Source organism: Nicotiana sylvestris, chromosome 8 (assembly GCF_000393655.2).
Source record: "Nicotiana sylvestris chromosome 8, ASM39365v2, whole genome shotgun sequence".
Classification (NCBI taxonomy): domain Eukaryota; kingdom Viridiplantae; phylum Streptophyta; class Magnoliopsida; order Solanales; family Solanaceae; genus Nicotiana; species Nicotiana sylvestris.
In genome coordinates, this window is record NC_091064.1 from 64,880,848 (window position 1) to 64,894,347 (window position 13,500).

Sequence of the window (13,500 nt, forward strand, 5' to 3'; positions counted from 1 at the left end):
GAGTAAACCCGACTGGGCAAGCCTAATAGGTTTCATTCTACCCAAACAACTTCATGATTAAATAGGAGATGGACTCCTTTAATCAGATTTAGTAAGTATTTCATTAACAACTTCCATTAGCAACTTAAATCATAATTATCAAAATATTACAAGTTTCATAAATCCTTGCCAAACATCAATATTTCTATTTAAATTCCAACACCCGACACTACCCACAACCTGTCTACGGAGCCTCTAAATACAACTGAAGAATAATATGGAAATGCCGGCAACAAGGCTCCGTCTGTACCTTACACAAATACCAAAATAAGACTCCGGGAAGAAAAGCGGCATGAGCCACGCATAGCCCCGAGAGGAAAGGGGATCACCAACACAACTGACGAAAAGTGGAGGAGGTGCTACTGCCGGTGGGCTGGAGTACCTGCTATGGATCTACCAACAATCATAATACGAATGTAGCGCCCCGGCAAAAGGGACGTCAACATATTTGAATTGTACTGGTATGTATAAACAAACTTGCCCTAAGTAAACAAAAACCATACACAAGTAACAAGTAGTAATGGAACCATCAATCAAATACACATGAAAGAAAACCATCAAGCCAAACAAGTTACAATCTCTCTATTTCCCCTTCAACATTTTCACATCAGTGATTTCACAACTTTCTCATATTTTCATTTCAATAGTGATTTCGATCACTTTTCCACCCTTATTACCTCGGCGACCCTTATTACCTCGGCCACCCTTATAACCACAACCCACACCTTATTACTTCGTGTTGAGGCGCGCAACCCGATCCCACCAAACAATCACAATTCACAAACAACACAACAACAGCAACAACAACAATAATTCACAAAGAACAACAACAACAATTCTCAAAGAATTTCCATAGTCATCAATACTATTTCCATCATATTCAACAACTCATATGCATTTTATGTCACCGCGATAATTGCCAATACAAACCATAAATGTTATTACCACAGTTGTTCCAACTGCATCATTTACGATTTCCTTCCATCATTTGTTTCTCAACTCTTACAACATAACACATTCACAATCACATATTTGGTTTATTGCCAATTACGTACACCATTATATCGGGAGACTTAACCACGAACAATCAAATCATACCAATCACAAGAATTCCACAAATAATCCACGTAGATATCATATACCAAATATTCGTACACCAAACAAAATGACTTTACAAAGGTCAAAGTTAGCCATGCATACCTCGTTCGAGCTTTCCTTAAGTTACTACGACGTTTCGAAAATTCTAGCAATCCCAATCTACTTGAGACATAACAAAATTAACACAAATTAGGAAGGTATTCATGGTTTCAGCTCATTTGAGCATTTTATCAAACACTAGTTGAGCATCTTGATTTTAAATTCCTTTTACAAGATTTTCTTCTTTCCCCAACCCAATCTTTACTTATTTATATTCATCAATCTTCCCACAAACCTAATTTGTACATGCATGTATACATAATACTATTACCCCAAGAATCATACCCCAATAACCCACCTCACAATCTCTACAATACCAACACAACCTAGGTTAGGCACCTATGACTTCCAATCCCCATCCCATGAGTTACAATACTTAATCCATACTCATATTTCCATAATAACTCCATATATGTAAGTCTAAGGTGTAGGATTACCTCTTGTAGACCAAATCTTGAAAGACAAATTTGGGGTGTTCTTGAGATTTTGAAGAAACCCTATGAAACCCAATCAAAATCATGTTGTAACTAGTGATTGAGAAGTGAAATCACCATGAAAACACACTTAAAAACTCACCTTAGGTGTGCAATTGGATGCCTTGGTCGAGTTGGGGGAGTAGAGGAAGCCCTAAGCTTGAGAAATGACTCAAATTTTCTTATTTCTGGTCTTTAGGATATTTAAAAACCTTCCAGGCGCATGAGCTCGGGCATGTTCGCGCACGGGAGGCAGAATACTCAGCACAATGCGTGACTTCGCGCTAATGTTCGTACTAGTGACACCTGCCCAGTAAAATGGTCATAACGTTCTGTATACACCTCCAAATGACAAACGGTTTGTTGCGTTGGAAAGTAGACTCAAAGGTCTTTAATTTTATAGGTCATTCAGCACACAAATCCTTATATATCTGGAGATATGATCGTTCAAAGTGAGGTCTTGTGCGCACTCATTTACAGATTTCGTCTAATATGAAACTTTTCTAACTTGGCTTAGACTTAGGCCTCTCCTTAGACCCCAATTCACCTATAATATGTATTATATGCTTATTAACATATCCAATTGATACCCATTATATCATGAATCCTCATTTGCACACAAAATGAAATAATTAGCCTACCTTGGCACGACAAAATCTCAAATTACTCGGAAAAATTTTCTGGGGCCTTACATTCTCCCCCCCTTAAGATCATTCGTCCTCGAATGAGGATCAAGGTTCACTCATTAGTCATCCTTATGTAACTTCTGCTTTTTCACATTATGAATAATATCAACAGCACCGAATTTGGCTAACTCCTTAAATTTTCGAAAATTTCAGCAGAGTTCCCTTTGTAACTAGGCCTATCCACCTGTCGGAGAATCACCCAAAACCATCCTAAAAATTCATCCATAGCTCGACAAAGCACCATAATGTATATATCAATGACAAGAACCTCAACATTACAAACACTACTTTATCACGATGATACCTGGGCATGGACTGCACATTTTTAAATCATATCACCTAGAAGGTACCTTTCAAATCAAAACCAACTGCTATGCAATCAAGAGAAAATATTTTATTCCCACAACACTCTCAGCCCTCAATGGCCTCTCATATCTACAGACTTCGACAGAACACATTCACGGGAGTAATTTCGACCCCTAAACTTACTTAACAAGGATAACAAGTAGATATTTTGCATAAGCTAACCATCCACTAACTTCACCTTCAATAATTTCCACCAGAATGATACACAATGATCTCCACCTACCTTCTTAGACATAGACATATGAATTCACAAGATATATGGTAGACAACTATGGGAATACTTCATACTCCTAGTGCGGCCTAATGTGGAATACACTTATGCAATCTTTATTATCAACTCACATAACATCTTCAGGGGAAAATATTGAGAATAGCCTGCTCACCCTACAAACTCTAAATCTCTAGGCAAACACTCACACTAAACCCATGATGACCTTCAACAATTACTCTAAGATGTGCTATTATAAACTGACCAAAAAAATACCTATCAAATATATATGTGATCACACTGCGAAGCTTCCTATTTGACTTGTCTGATCTTATAATACCCAATGGACACAATACAATGAGGAACAATAGAGTTCAAGATTAGGCTGGAGCTATTCAGGAATCCATTAATGCGCTAAGTAGAGTTTTTTTTGAGGTTATATGCTAAGGGACACGAAAGTTATGACTAATAATGCTGACATGGTTAATTACTGTGACGACGTCAATTATTACACAAATGAGGCGTAGGGGTAAGTAATACATTGGCAATAGGAATCATTAAGGAGGAAAATTCAAGTACATGACCCAGTCGTTTCCTAGGGTGAAGGGAAAATCAATTCATGCTCTGGTACCTTGAATGCGATATGGGATTCAAAATACATGAAGTGGAATTACACTTCTGACGTTAGCTGACACAAGGAATCTATGTCGTAAGCCCATGAGGATGAAAATAAAATTGAACACTTATGAGATTATCATATTTCAAATAGCTTAACCCGTCCTGATAGTTGATCATATATGATAGAACTAAAGATACAACAACTTGTCTTCCAAATCAATATGCTCATGATATGTGCAAAAATCTGTGGGCATCTAATCTCACCCCCCTTTCACGAGTAAAACCACATAGCTCGGACATCTAAATGTTGGGATGAAATCATGTACTGGTTAGAGGCATTCTAATGGTAAACATGATGCCCCGGGGAGAAAGACAAATGACACTCTTATTCACCCAAGGAGGTGTAATACCAAGGGTAGCAAAACTCCCCTCTCATGACAATGATATAGTCAATTATTCTAGAGGCTGAGTGAGGAGAAAGCCACGTAACCCATCCCATCCGACCCATTTAAGACTTTGGAAAAAGGTATACACTTTGGTTTGAAATTATGGCAATTAAATCTCCAACTTTAAGGAAAATCATTACTTACTTTTTTCTTTGAAATCCAAGAGACAAGCCCTCGTAGTCCTAGAAAATCGTCAACAATGGCAATAAAGTACTTAAAACTATTACGAGTTGGTATGAAACAAGGCCTCAAAGTGCCCACATGGATAAGTTCGAATGAATGAGACATCTTAATGCATTTATCGAGGAGAAGTAACCTGGGTTATCTAGTCACATGGATAAGTAGAGCAGGTAAATGGTTGTTAGAAGAACACCTACAAAGAATACCAACAATAATTACTTATTCCAACTAAAGGAATATGTCCCCTTCCTTAATGCTACCAGACTTCCTCTTTGATGCCATGAAACATAAATGAATTTTACAATGAGAGTTATCAGATGAAATAGATATTAGTGTAGCAAATGCATAGCTCTGGAATTCTAAAATCCAATTATGTTTAGCAAATCTACTTCATAATAAAGCACTACAACACACTTCCACACAACCAGCTATTGCAAACCACTTTGGGAGATGCTATAAGACTTAACGGAGAGAAAGGCTTTGACATATGAATGTGTTAGTATGTGTATTTCTCCTTTGTCAACCCAAAACCTAAAGGCAGGAGTTAGACTGATAAGCAGATCGTTGGACTAGCACAAATGTAGATAATCCATTATCGGAAAGAGATTGTTCAATTTCAGTAATTGCGGCATGCTATCAACCCTTGATGAACTTGAAGTGATATGAGATCCCAATAAGATAGTATAGAATAATCATGGAGGGTTTGCAGATGTTCATAATGAGTTCTTCATGGATTTTAACTTGAGAACTACCCAGATGCTAATGAAATACAGAAGAATATGAGAAATAGGCGTTGTGCTATAATAACCCCCAAAGGTGTGCTTGGTCTTGACGGAGAGCCTAGTAAGGGTCCTTATGAGACAGAAAGTGTTACAATGACTCATAGAAGGATATGTTCTCTCATGGTAATCGAACAAGTGTGAGGAAACTGGCACAATGAATTCACTAACTAAATAACACAATGAACACATGTTATGAAGGTGTAAGGAGAAGGTAAACATTTGTTATGAGATGGACATGCTTCTTCTATATTAACTCCCAACTGCAATATACGACCATGCCATGAGCAACCACAATACTAGGACAAAGTTAGCTACTTACTGCGGCACGTCCCAAGTGGACACGAAAGTTATGGCGACACATGATCTTCCTATGACGTGGATATGAGGATCTCAAATTTCAAAGAGACTTTATGCACACGGTGACCATTTCAATTGACATGCACTCATGTGAGGTTTTAAGGTATGCTCTTATGTTACTAGGAAGTGAGAAGCTTTCCTGATGATATTCACAAGAGAGTAGATTGAATGTTCAAACCATATAAGCCATATACACAACTGAATAAAAGAGTGACTCGAGCAGGATCGCAACGCTGGGACGTTTTGCATGGAACTTGACCCCACATAGGTAAACTTTACGACAATGCAAGTATAGGCACAAACAAGTAGATTTTGTCCATTTAAATAAAAGATTTTGTAAGAAATTCATCGGATATAGTCCCTTGGTGAGAATTTAGGAAAATCAAGTGGGAAGTATCAATCTTAGAGTTATAACTCAATTCAAGGGCATAATTATAGAACTTAATTCCACAAGAATGTAAATAAGAAAATTCATAATAGAGTGGATTCACGAATAGTGCATCTCGTTCAAAGAGTCGATACACACAATGTTTTGTTATTCAACACCTTGTTAAGACCATGTTTATGAGAACTCTTCAATATGGATGTACATATACAATGAGTAGAAATTTTCATTTGACTCCCTTAATGACGTTAGGTTGATAGGGCAATAGCTTAATCGATACCCATCGACTCCACATCCCTAACGTACGTAGGTAACATACTAATATACTATGTGATCTGATGGTGAAGAGACATCAATAGGGACAAGGACACTCCCTTTTTAGTGATATGTTTTACCAATCCATCCACAGCTCAATACATTCTCCTACAAGTCCTTGGGCAATCCACTCGGACTCAATGGTGGGATCAATCCCTCCTTTCATGCTTCTAATTCGTAGATTATGGTATCAAGGTTACCAATCTTGAGAATAAGACTTAGTGTGGAATTCAGCTCCCTAACTTGATCTCTATCGCATGATTGGAGTATCAAAGAAGGGTGAAATTCCTAAATGTCCGAATAGCCTCCAACTCATAGATGTGGTCGACAACACACCGATAAGAAGGACTCTATTAGACACGGCTCCAAGACATCCTAGGACACTTTAAAACCATAGGCTCTGATACCAAGTTTGTCATGCCCCAAAATCCGAGAAGCGCGACCTGCGCTCAACCGAGTAAACCCGACTAAGCAAGCCTGATAGGTTTCATTCTACCCAAACAACTTCATGATTAAATAGGAGATGGACTCCTTTAATCAGATTTAGTAAGTATTTCATTAACAACTTCCATTAGCAACTTAAATCATAATTATCAAAATATTACAAGTTTCATAAATCCTTGCCAAACATCAATATTTCTATTTAAATTCCAACACCCGACACTACCCATAACCTATCTACGGAGCCTCTAAATACAACTGAAGAATAATATGGAAATACTGGCAACAAGGCTCCGGTTGTACCTTGCACAAATACCAAAATAAGACTCCGGGAAGAAAAGCGGCATGAGCCACGCAGGGCCCCGAGAGGAAAGGGGCTCACCAATACAACTGACGAAAAGTGGAGGGGGTGCTACTGCCGGTGGACTGGAGTACCTGCTATGGATCCACCTACAATCATAACACGAATGTACCGTCCTCGACAAAAGGGACGTCAGCACATTTGAATTGTACTGGTATGTATGAACAAACTTGCACTAAGTAAACTCAAACCATACACAAGTAACAAGTAGTAATGGAACCAACAATCAAATACACATGAAAGAAAACCATCAAGCCAAAAAAGTTACAATCTCTCTATTTCCCCGTCAACATTTTCACATCAGTGATTTCACAACTTTCTCATATTTTCATTTCAATAGTGATTTCGATCACTTTTCCACCCTTATTACCTCGGCGACCCTTATACCTCGGTCACCCTTATAACCACAACCCACACATTATTACTTCATGTTGCGGCGCGCAACCCGATCCCACCAAACAATCACAATTCACAAACAACACAACAACAGCAACAACAACAACAATTCACAAAGAACAACAACAACAATTCTCAAAGAATTTCCATATCCATCAATACTATTTCCATCATATTCAACAACTCATATGCATTTTATGTCACCGCGATAATTGCCAATACAAACCATATATGTTATTACCACAGTTGTTCCAACTGCATCATTTACGATTTCCTTCCATCATTTGTTTCTCAACTCTTACAACATAACACATTCACAATCACACATTTGGTTTATTGCCAATTACGTACACCATTATATCGGGAGACTTAACCACAAACAATCAAATCATACCAATCACAAGAATTCCACAAATAATCCACGTAGATATCACATACCAAATATTCGTACACCAAACAAAATGACTTTACAAAGTTCAAAGTTAGCCATACATACCTCGTTCGAGCTTTCCTTAAGTTACTACGACATTTCGAAAATTCTAGCAATCCTAATCTAGTTGAGACATAACAAAATTAACACAAATTAGGAAGGTATTCATGGTTTCATCTCATTTGAGCATTTTATCAAACACTAGTTTTGCATCTTGATTTTAAATTCCTTTTACAAGATTTTCTTCTTTCCCCAACCCAATCTTTACTTATTTATATTCATCAACCTTCCCACAAACCTAATTTGTACATGCATTTAAACATAATACTATTACCCCAAGAATCATACCCCAATAACCCACCTCACAATCTCTACAATACCAACACAACCTAGGTTAGGCACCTATTACTTCCAATCCCCATCCAAATACTCAATCCACACTCATATTTCCATAATAACTCCATATATGTAAGTCTAAGGTGTAGGATTACCTCTTGTAGACCAAATCTTGAAAGACAAATTTGGGGTGTTCTTGAGATTTTGAAGAAACCCTATGAAACCCAATCAAAATCATGTTGTAACTAGTGATTGAGAAGTGAAATCACCATGAAAACACACTTAAAAACTCACTTTAGGTGTGCAATTGGATGCCTTGGTCGAGTTGGGGGTGTAGAGGAAGCCCTAAGCTTGAGAAATGACTCAAATTCTCTTATTTCCGGTCTTTAGGATATTTAAAAACCTTCTAGGCGCACGAGCTCGCGCTATGTTCGCATGCGGGAGGCAGAATACTCAGCACAATGCGCGACTTCGTGCTAATGTTCGCGCTAGTGACACCTTCCCAGTAAAATGGTCATAACTTTCTGTATACACCTCCAAATGATGAATGGTTTGTTGAGTTGGAAACTAGATCAAAGGGCTTTAATTTGATAGGTCATTCATCACACAAATCCTTATATAACTGGAGATATGATCATTCAAAGTGAGGTCTTGTCCACACTCATTTACAAATTTCGTCTAATATGAAACTTTTCTAACTTGGCTTAGACATAGGCCTCTCCTTAGACCCCAATTCACCTCTAATATGAATTATATGCTTATTAACATATCCAATTGATACCCATTATATCATGAATCCTCATTTGCACACAAAATGAAATAATTAGCCTACCTTGGCACGACGAAATCTCAAATTAGTTGGGAAAATATTTTGGGGCCTTACATTCATGGAACCAGATTGGGATGAGTGCAGTGTGGAAGTGCCAGCCCTTATGTGCCCAAGTTCAGAGGGAGCTCATGGGTCCCAAGGAAAGGCTCACACAAGAGAGGCATAACCTAAGTCTAAGAAGATAATAAAAGTGCAGGAACAAAGTCTTAAAACTGAGGGGATAAAGGAGAGCGGTAAAGGGTGATAGGGAGACAGTAATTAGTAACACACCGAGTTAATAACTTCATACAAATGGGGTCAGGGGTTGGAAATCCATTGCAAGGAGCCCATGTACTTAGGCATGGATCAACTTTGGACATGCACATCTATAGAAGGTGCTGACATGCCCATAAACCAATCAGAACACACAACATCTAGAGGAGACATGGAGGTTACGATACTAGGGGGATCAGGTTTGGGTCATGCACATCAATGTCCAATGATGTCATGCCACAAACTAACTACAAATACTAAACACCTTGGGGATGGGGATTTAGGATTCACAAGTCATAATAAGTAATAGACAAAAATTAACTCAGAATAGGAAGGGGAAGTTTACAACATGTTTAATAATGGAACTTGGTTAAATACAAACAGGAGACAAATAATGATGAAAGAGACAGTAAAAAAACATGTTATTATTGGTGCAGAAGCTTAATTAGAACATACCAGTAAGATGCAAATTCAGAAAAAAATAAGCAAGCTTCCCACAACCTAGCCTTGGCTTTCAGCCAGCTAGGTAAGGCAGCAATACAAGTAGCAATAGAGAAAAGAGAAAGATTTTAGTTGAGTGTGTGTTTGAACTCAAGTGTTTTATGCCTTGTGTTCGTGTGTTTGAAAGAAGAGAAGGTGGGTATTTATAGTTTTGAAAGCATGTAAAAAATAAGGCAATAAATTCACATATGGAAGTAATCAGCAATCAGAATTAATCAACCAAGTGATTCCCTTATAATTGAGGAATAACTTTTTAACGGGGCTAACAGGTTTAAAAGAAGGAAAGAAAATCAATTTGTAGGTCGACTGGTTATTACCATAAAAGGAAGTAGTAAAATATTGAGTACACAATAGAGTCCAAGTACAAAGATACACTTGTTTTGGGAAAAGATTCAGGAAGGCAATAAGTAAGGAAATGTATCAATCACTTTAACAGGCGAGTAAAATTAGAGTTCACAAAAAGAGAAGTTTTGAAATCAGTCCCAAAATTGAGAATCAATCAAAGAAGGGGACTCTGCATATAAATAGAGTGCACAAACGATGGACATGCGAGGCCAAACTATTGGCAAAAGAAACAGCATGCAATAGTAGCACAAATTTAGTAGACAACAAACATTCGAAGCATGATAGTCACGTAGGTCAAGTTTCATTGAATCAGTAGTATAGAGAAAAGAGAAAAAAAGGATAGAGTATCAGAAGCATGCAAAGGGTCAAGTGCGAAAACCCTTCTGAAAAGCATAGTCGAATTTCAAATATAGTAAGAACCCAGAATCAAAGGAATCGCATAAAGAAAAGAGATGTTGAAACAAAGGAACTTCAAATCAAGTCAGGTATTCCAACGAGTAATTTCAAACCCAAAGACATAGGTTTTTCTTTAATAACATCAGCTTAGAAGATGATAAAATAATAAATCGCACAAGCAGTTTCAGAAACTCGAATAGACCCGAAAAGAAATTAGGGTTTTCAACATCGATCGAGTTTAAATATGATGAACAAATAAATCAGACAATACTTAGCAAATAGTCTCAGAAACTCGAACAAACCCAAATAAACTAAGTTTTTTATCACCCATCGAGTCTAGAGATTATAAACAAGTAAATCAAACAAACACTTAACAAATAGTCTCAGAAACCCCAAAAGAAATTCGGGTTTTTATCATGCTATACTCAGAAATGATTTTGAAAAGAATAACTTGAAGGAAAACCCTAATCGGAAAAAGATGAAGTGTCTCTTTTCTGAAAGAAAAATTAAAGAAGCTTCGAGAAGGCATTTAAAAACTCATAGCAAGCATGGATCTTAAGTGAACCTGAAAGAAGTCGAGAAGATCTTAGAGATTAGGGCTTCAGAAGAACCCCAAGTGACGAGAAAGGCCTTGAAAGCCATCGATCTAAACATGAGAGTCAAGGGTCTGACTCGAATGGCCATGGTTAGCCAAAGAAAGCTCAAAGACGACCGGAGAACAATTATCGATCAAAGACTCGACCAAGCCCCTTCAGAATCTGGTCATGAGACCACAGAAACGAACACGTAAAAGCCATGCGAGGCTGATACAGGTCTTAGATAATCCTGGAGAGCCATGGATTATGGTAGATTAAGGTGGCGGTGGCTAGAGTTTGATGTTGTTGTAGAGATAATTTGAGAGAGGAAGAGGATTCAGAGGCGGCGTATTGTGAGAAATGGATTAGGGTGATGGGGTCGTTTGGGTTAAAACATAAAGGGAGTAATGTGAGCCGTTGATCTACACGATCAACGGCTGGGATTAGGTGGGAGTCCTGGTGGGTCATTTAAATGGGTAAGGGGTCGGATTTGAAGGGAATTGGGTTGGGGTAAAATTGGGTTCCAATTGGGGTTCAAATTAGGCTATAATTGAAAGGTAATTCGGCTAGTTTTTAAATAGTTAATTTTTCCCATTTATTTTATAAAAATAGCAAATTAAATTCTGAAAATAAATTAAAAGTACTAAAATGATTTATAACATATAATTATTAAATTAAAAATACCAGACTTAATTTTTATAGATATAAACACAATTAAATCTAAAAGAGGCTAATACAATTATATGTAATTTTGCTTTTAAAAATACTAAATAAATGTGTAAAAAATGTACAAAAATTATTTTAGCTATATTTTGGCATAAATATGAGAATCCAATAATTGAATTACCTAAATGATAATTTTGGAAATATTATTGGGGTTTTATGAATAAAATAGGGGAATAAATTGGTTTAAAAATCTTTAAAAATTAAGAAAAATAATAATAAAAAAAAACCATTGGATATACTTATATATGCATACATATGCTATTTTGAAAGAATTTTGCATATTAAAAAATATACAGGGAAAAATTGGGTATCAACACCGAACGCCTATGAGCGATCCTACTACGACAGAGAAGTTACACATACCGAGCCTTATAGAGATGGACAGCTATTTTACTTACTATATTGAGAGAGTTGAGTCAGTATCAGCAGGTAAGAATATCCTCAGATTATCATTGACTCCCAGTTACTTTCAGTTATTATATTATCAGTTTAGTTTTACCAATTATTCAGTTTCCTTACATACTCGGTACATTATTTTGTACTGATATCATTTTTGCCAGGGACAATGAATTTCATGCTTGCAAGTTTTGATAGACAACTGGATAGACGTCCCAGTAGACAGAGTCAATCATCAGCTTGGTTGGTAAGATCCACTTCCTCGGGGTTACTGGGTCTAGACATTGGAGTCCATTTTATATAGAGAGGTTAGATGGGTGGGCCGAGGCCCTGTCCCGACCATGATAGTGTTCAGTTATCTCTACAGGCTTGTAAATGAGTCCTGTATATTTTTTATATCATTATTGTAGCATTGCCTACCCTGTGTACATGTTAGTTTGGTATTGCTAGTTGTAGACATTCATGGTGTCCTCATCTGCCTTGATTTGTTAGGTAGGCCTCGTTGGCCTATGTTAAGAGTTACCCCTCTAGAGTTCACAGTTATAGAGTGGTATGCTCAGGCCAGATATGGCACTGAGTGCCGGCCACGCTTCCCCAAGTTTGGTGCATGGCAAACTTGGTATCAGAACAGTTCTGTCTTAGAGAGTCTACAAGTCGTGTCTAGTAGAACGTTGTTTATAGATGTATTGTGCACCATTTAATATAAATAGGAAGCTACAAGGCAATTAGGAGTTTGTTACCCTTCTTTCCAATATCAATCGTGCTATAGGGCTGAGTTGTAAGAGTTTGAGCTAGGACTTTTCTTTTTTAATGATATAGAGATGCTTGCAATTAAAAAAATTACAGCTAGCTAGAGGGCTAATACAACAACAGTTAATGGCACTAGTAGAGAGAGAATTCTTGACAACATGGCCCAAATTGAGGCCTTATTAGATCATGCATACCAGATGTGCAAATTTCCAGCTTATGACCCGAGGATAGGAATATAAAACCCACCCCGTGAATAGGAGGCCATGAGAGTATCAGAAGGTAAAAATATAAGTTTCAACATGTAATAAAAGCAAGGTGGAGGAGAGTATGAGGTACCCAATTAGTGAAGATTATTAGTATTTACAATTCAGGCAGTGAAATATAAGCATTCTAAGTTACCTTCAACAGTAACATAGGTATTTACAATTGGCCACACCCATCTGAGTTATGCCCTATGGTAGCTAACATATATAGTTCATGAGAAGGATATATCAAAATCTAGCAAGAGTTAGAGTAACCGAAAATGGTGGATGGATTGTTAGCGTTAGATGACACTTTCAAAGGATATTGAAAGTATGGTAATAGTTCTCCTTGTGAGACACAAAGTGGTGCACTCTAGAAAAGTACAGTGAGATATAAATATTAGAATGTTCATAAATTTCAGAAGATAGGTACTGGAATCCTAGAAGTGATAAATATTTACCTTAGTATGAC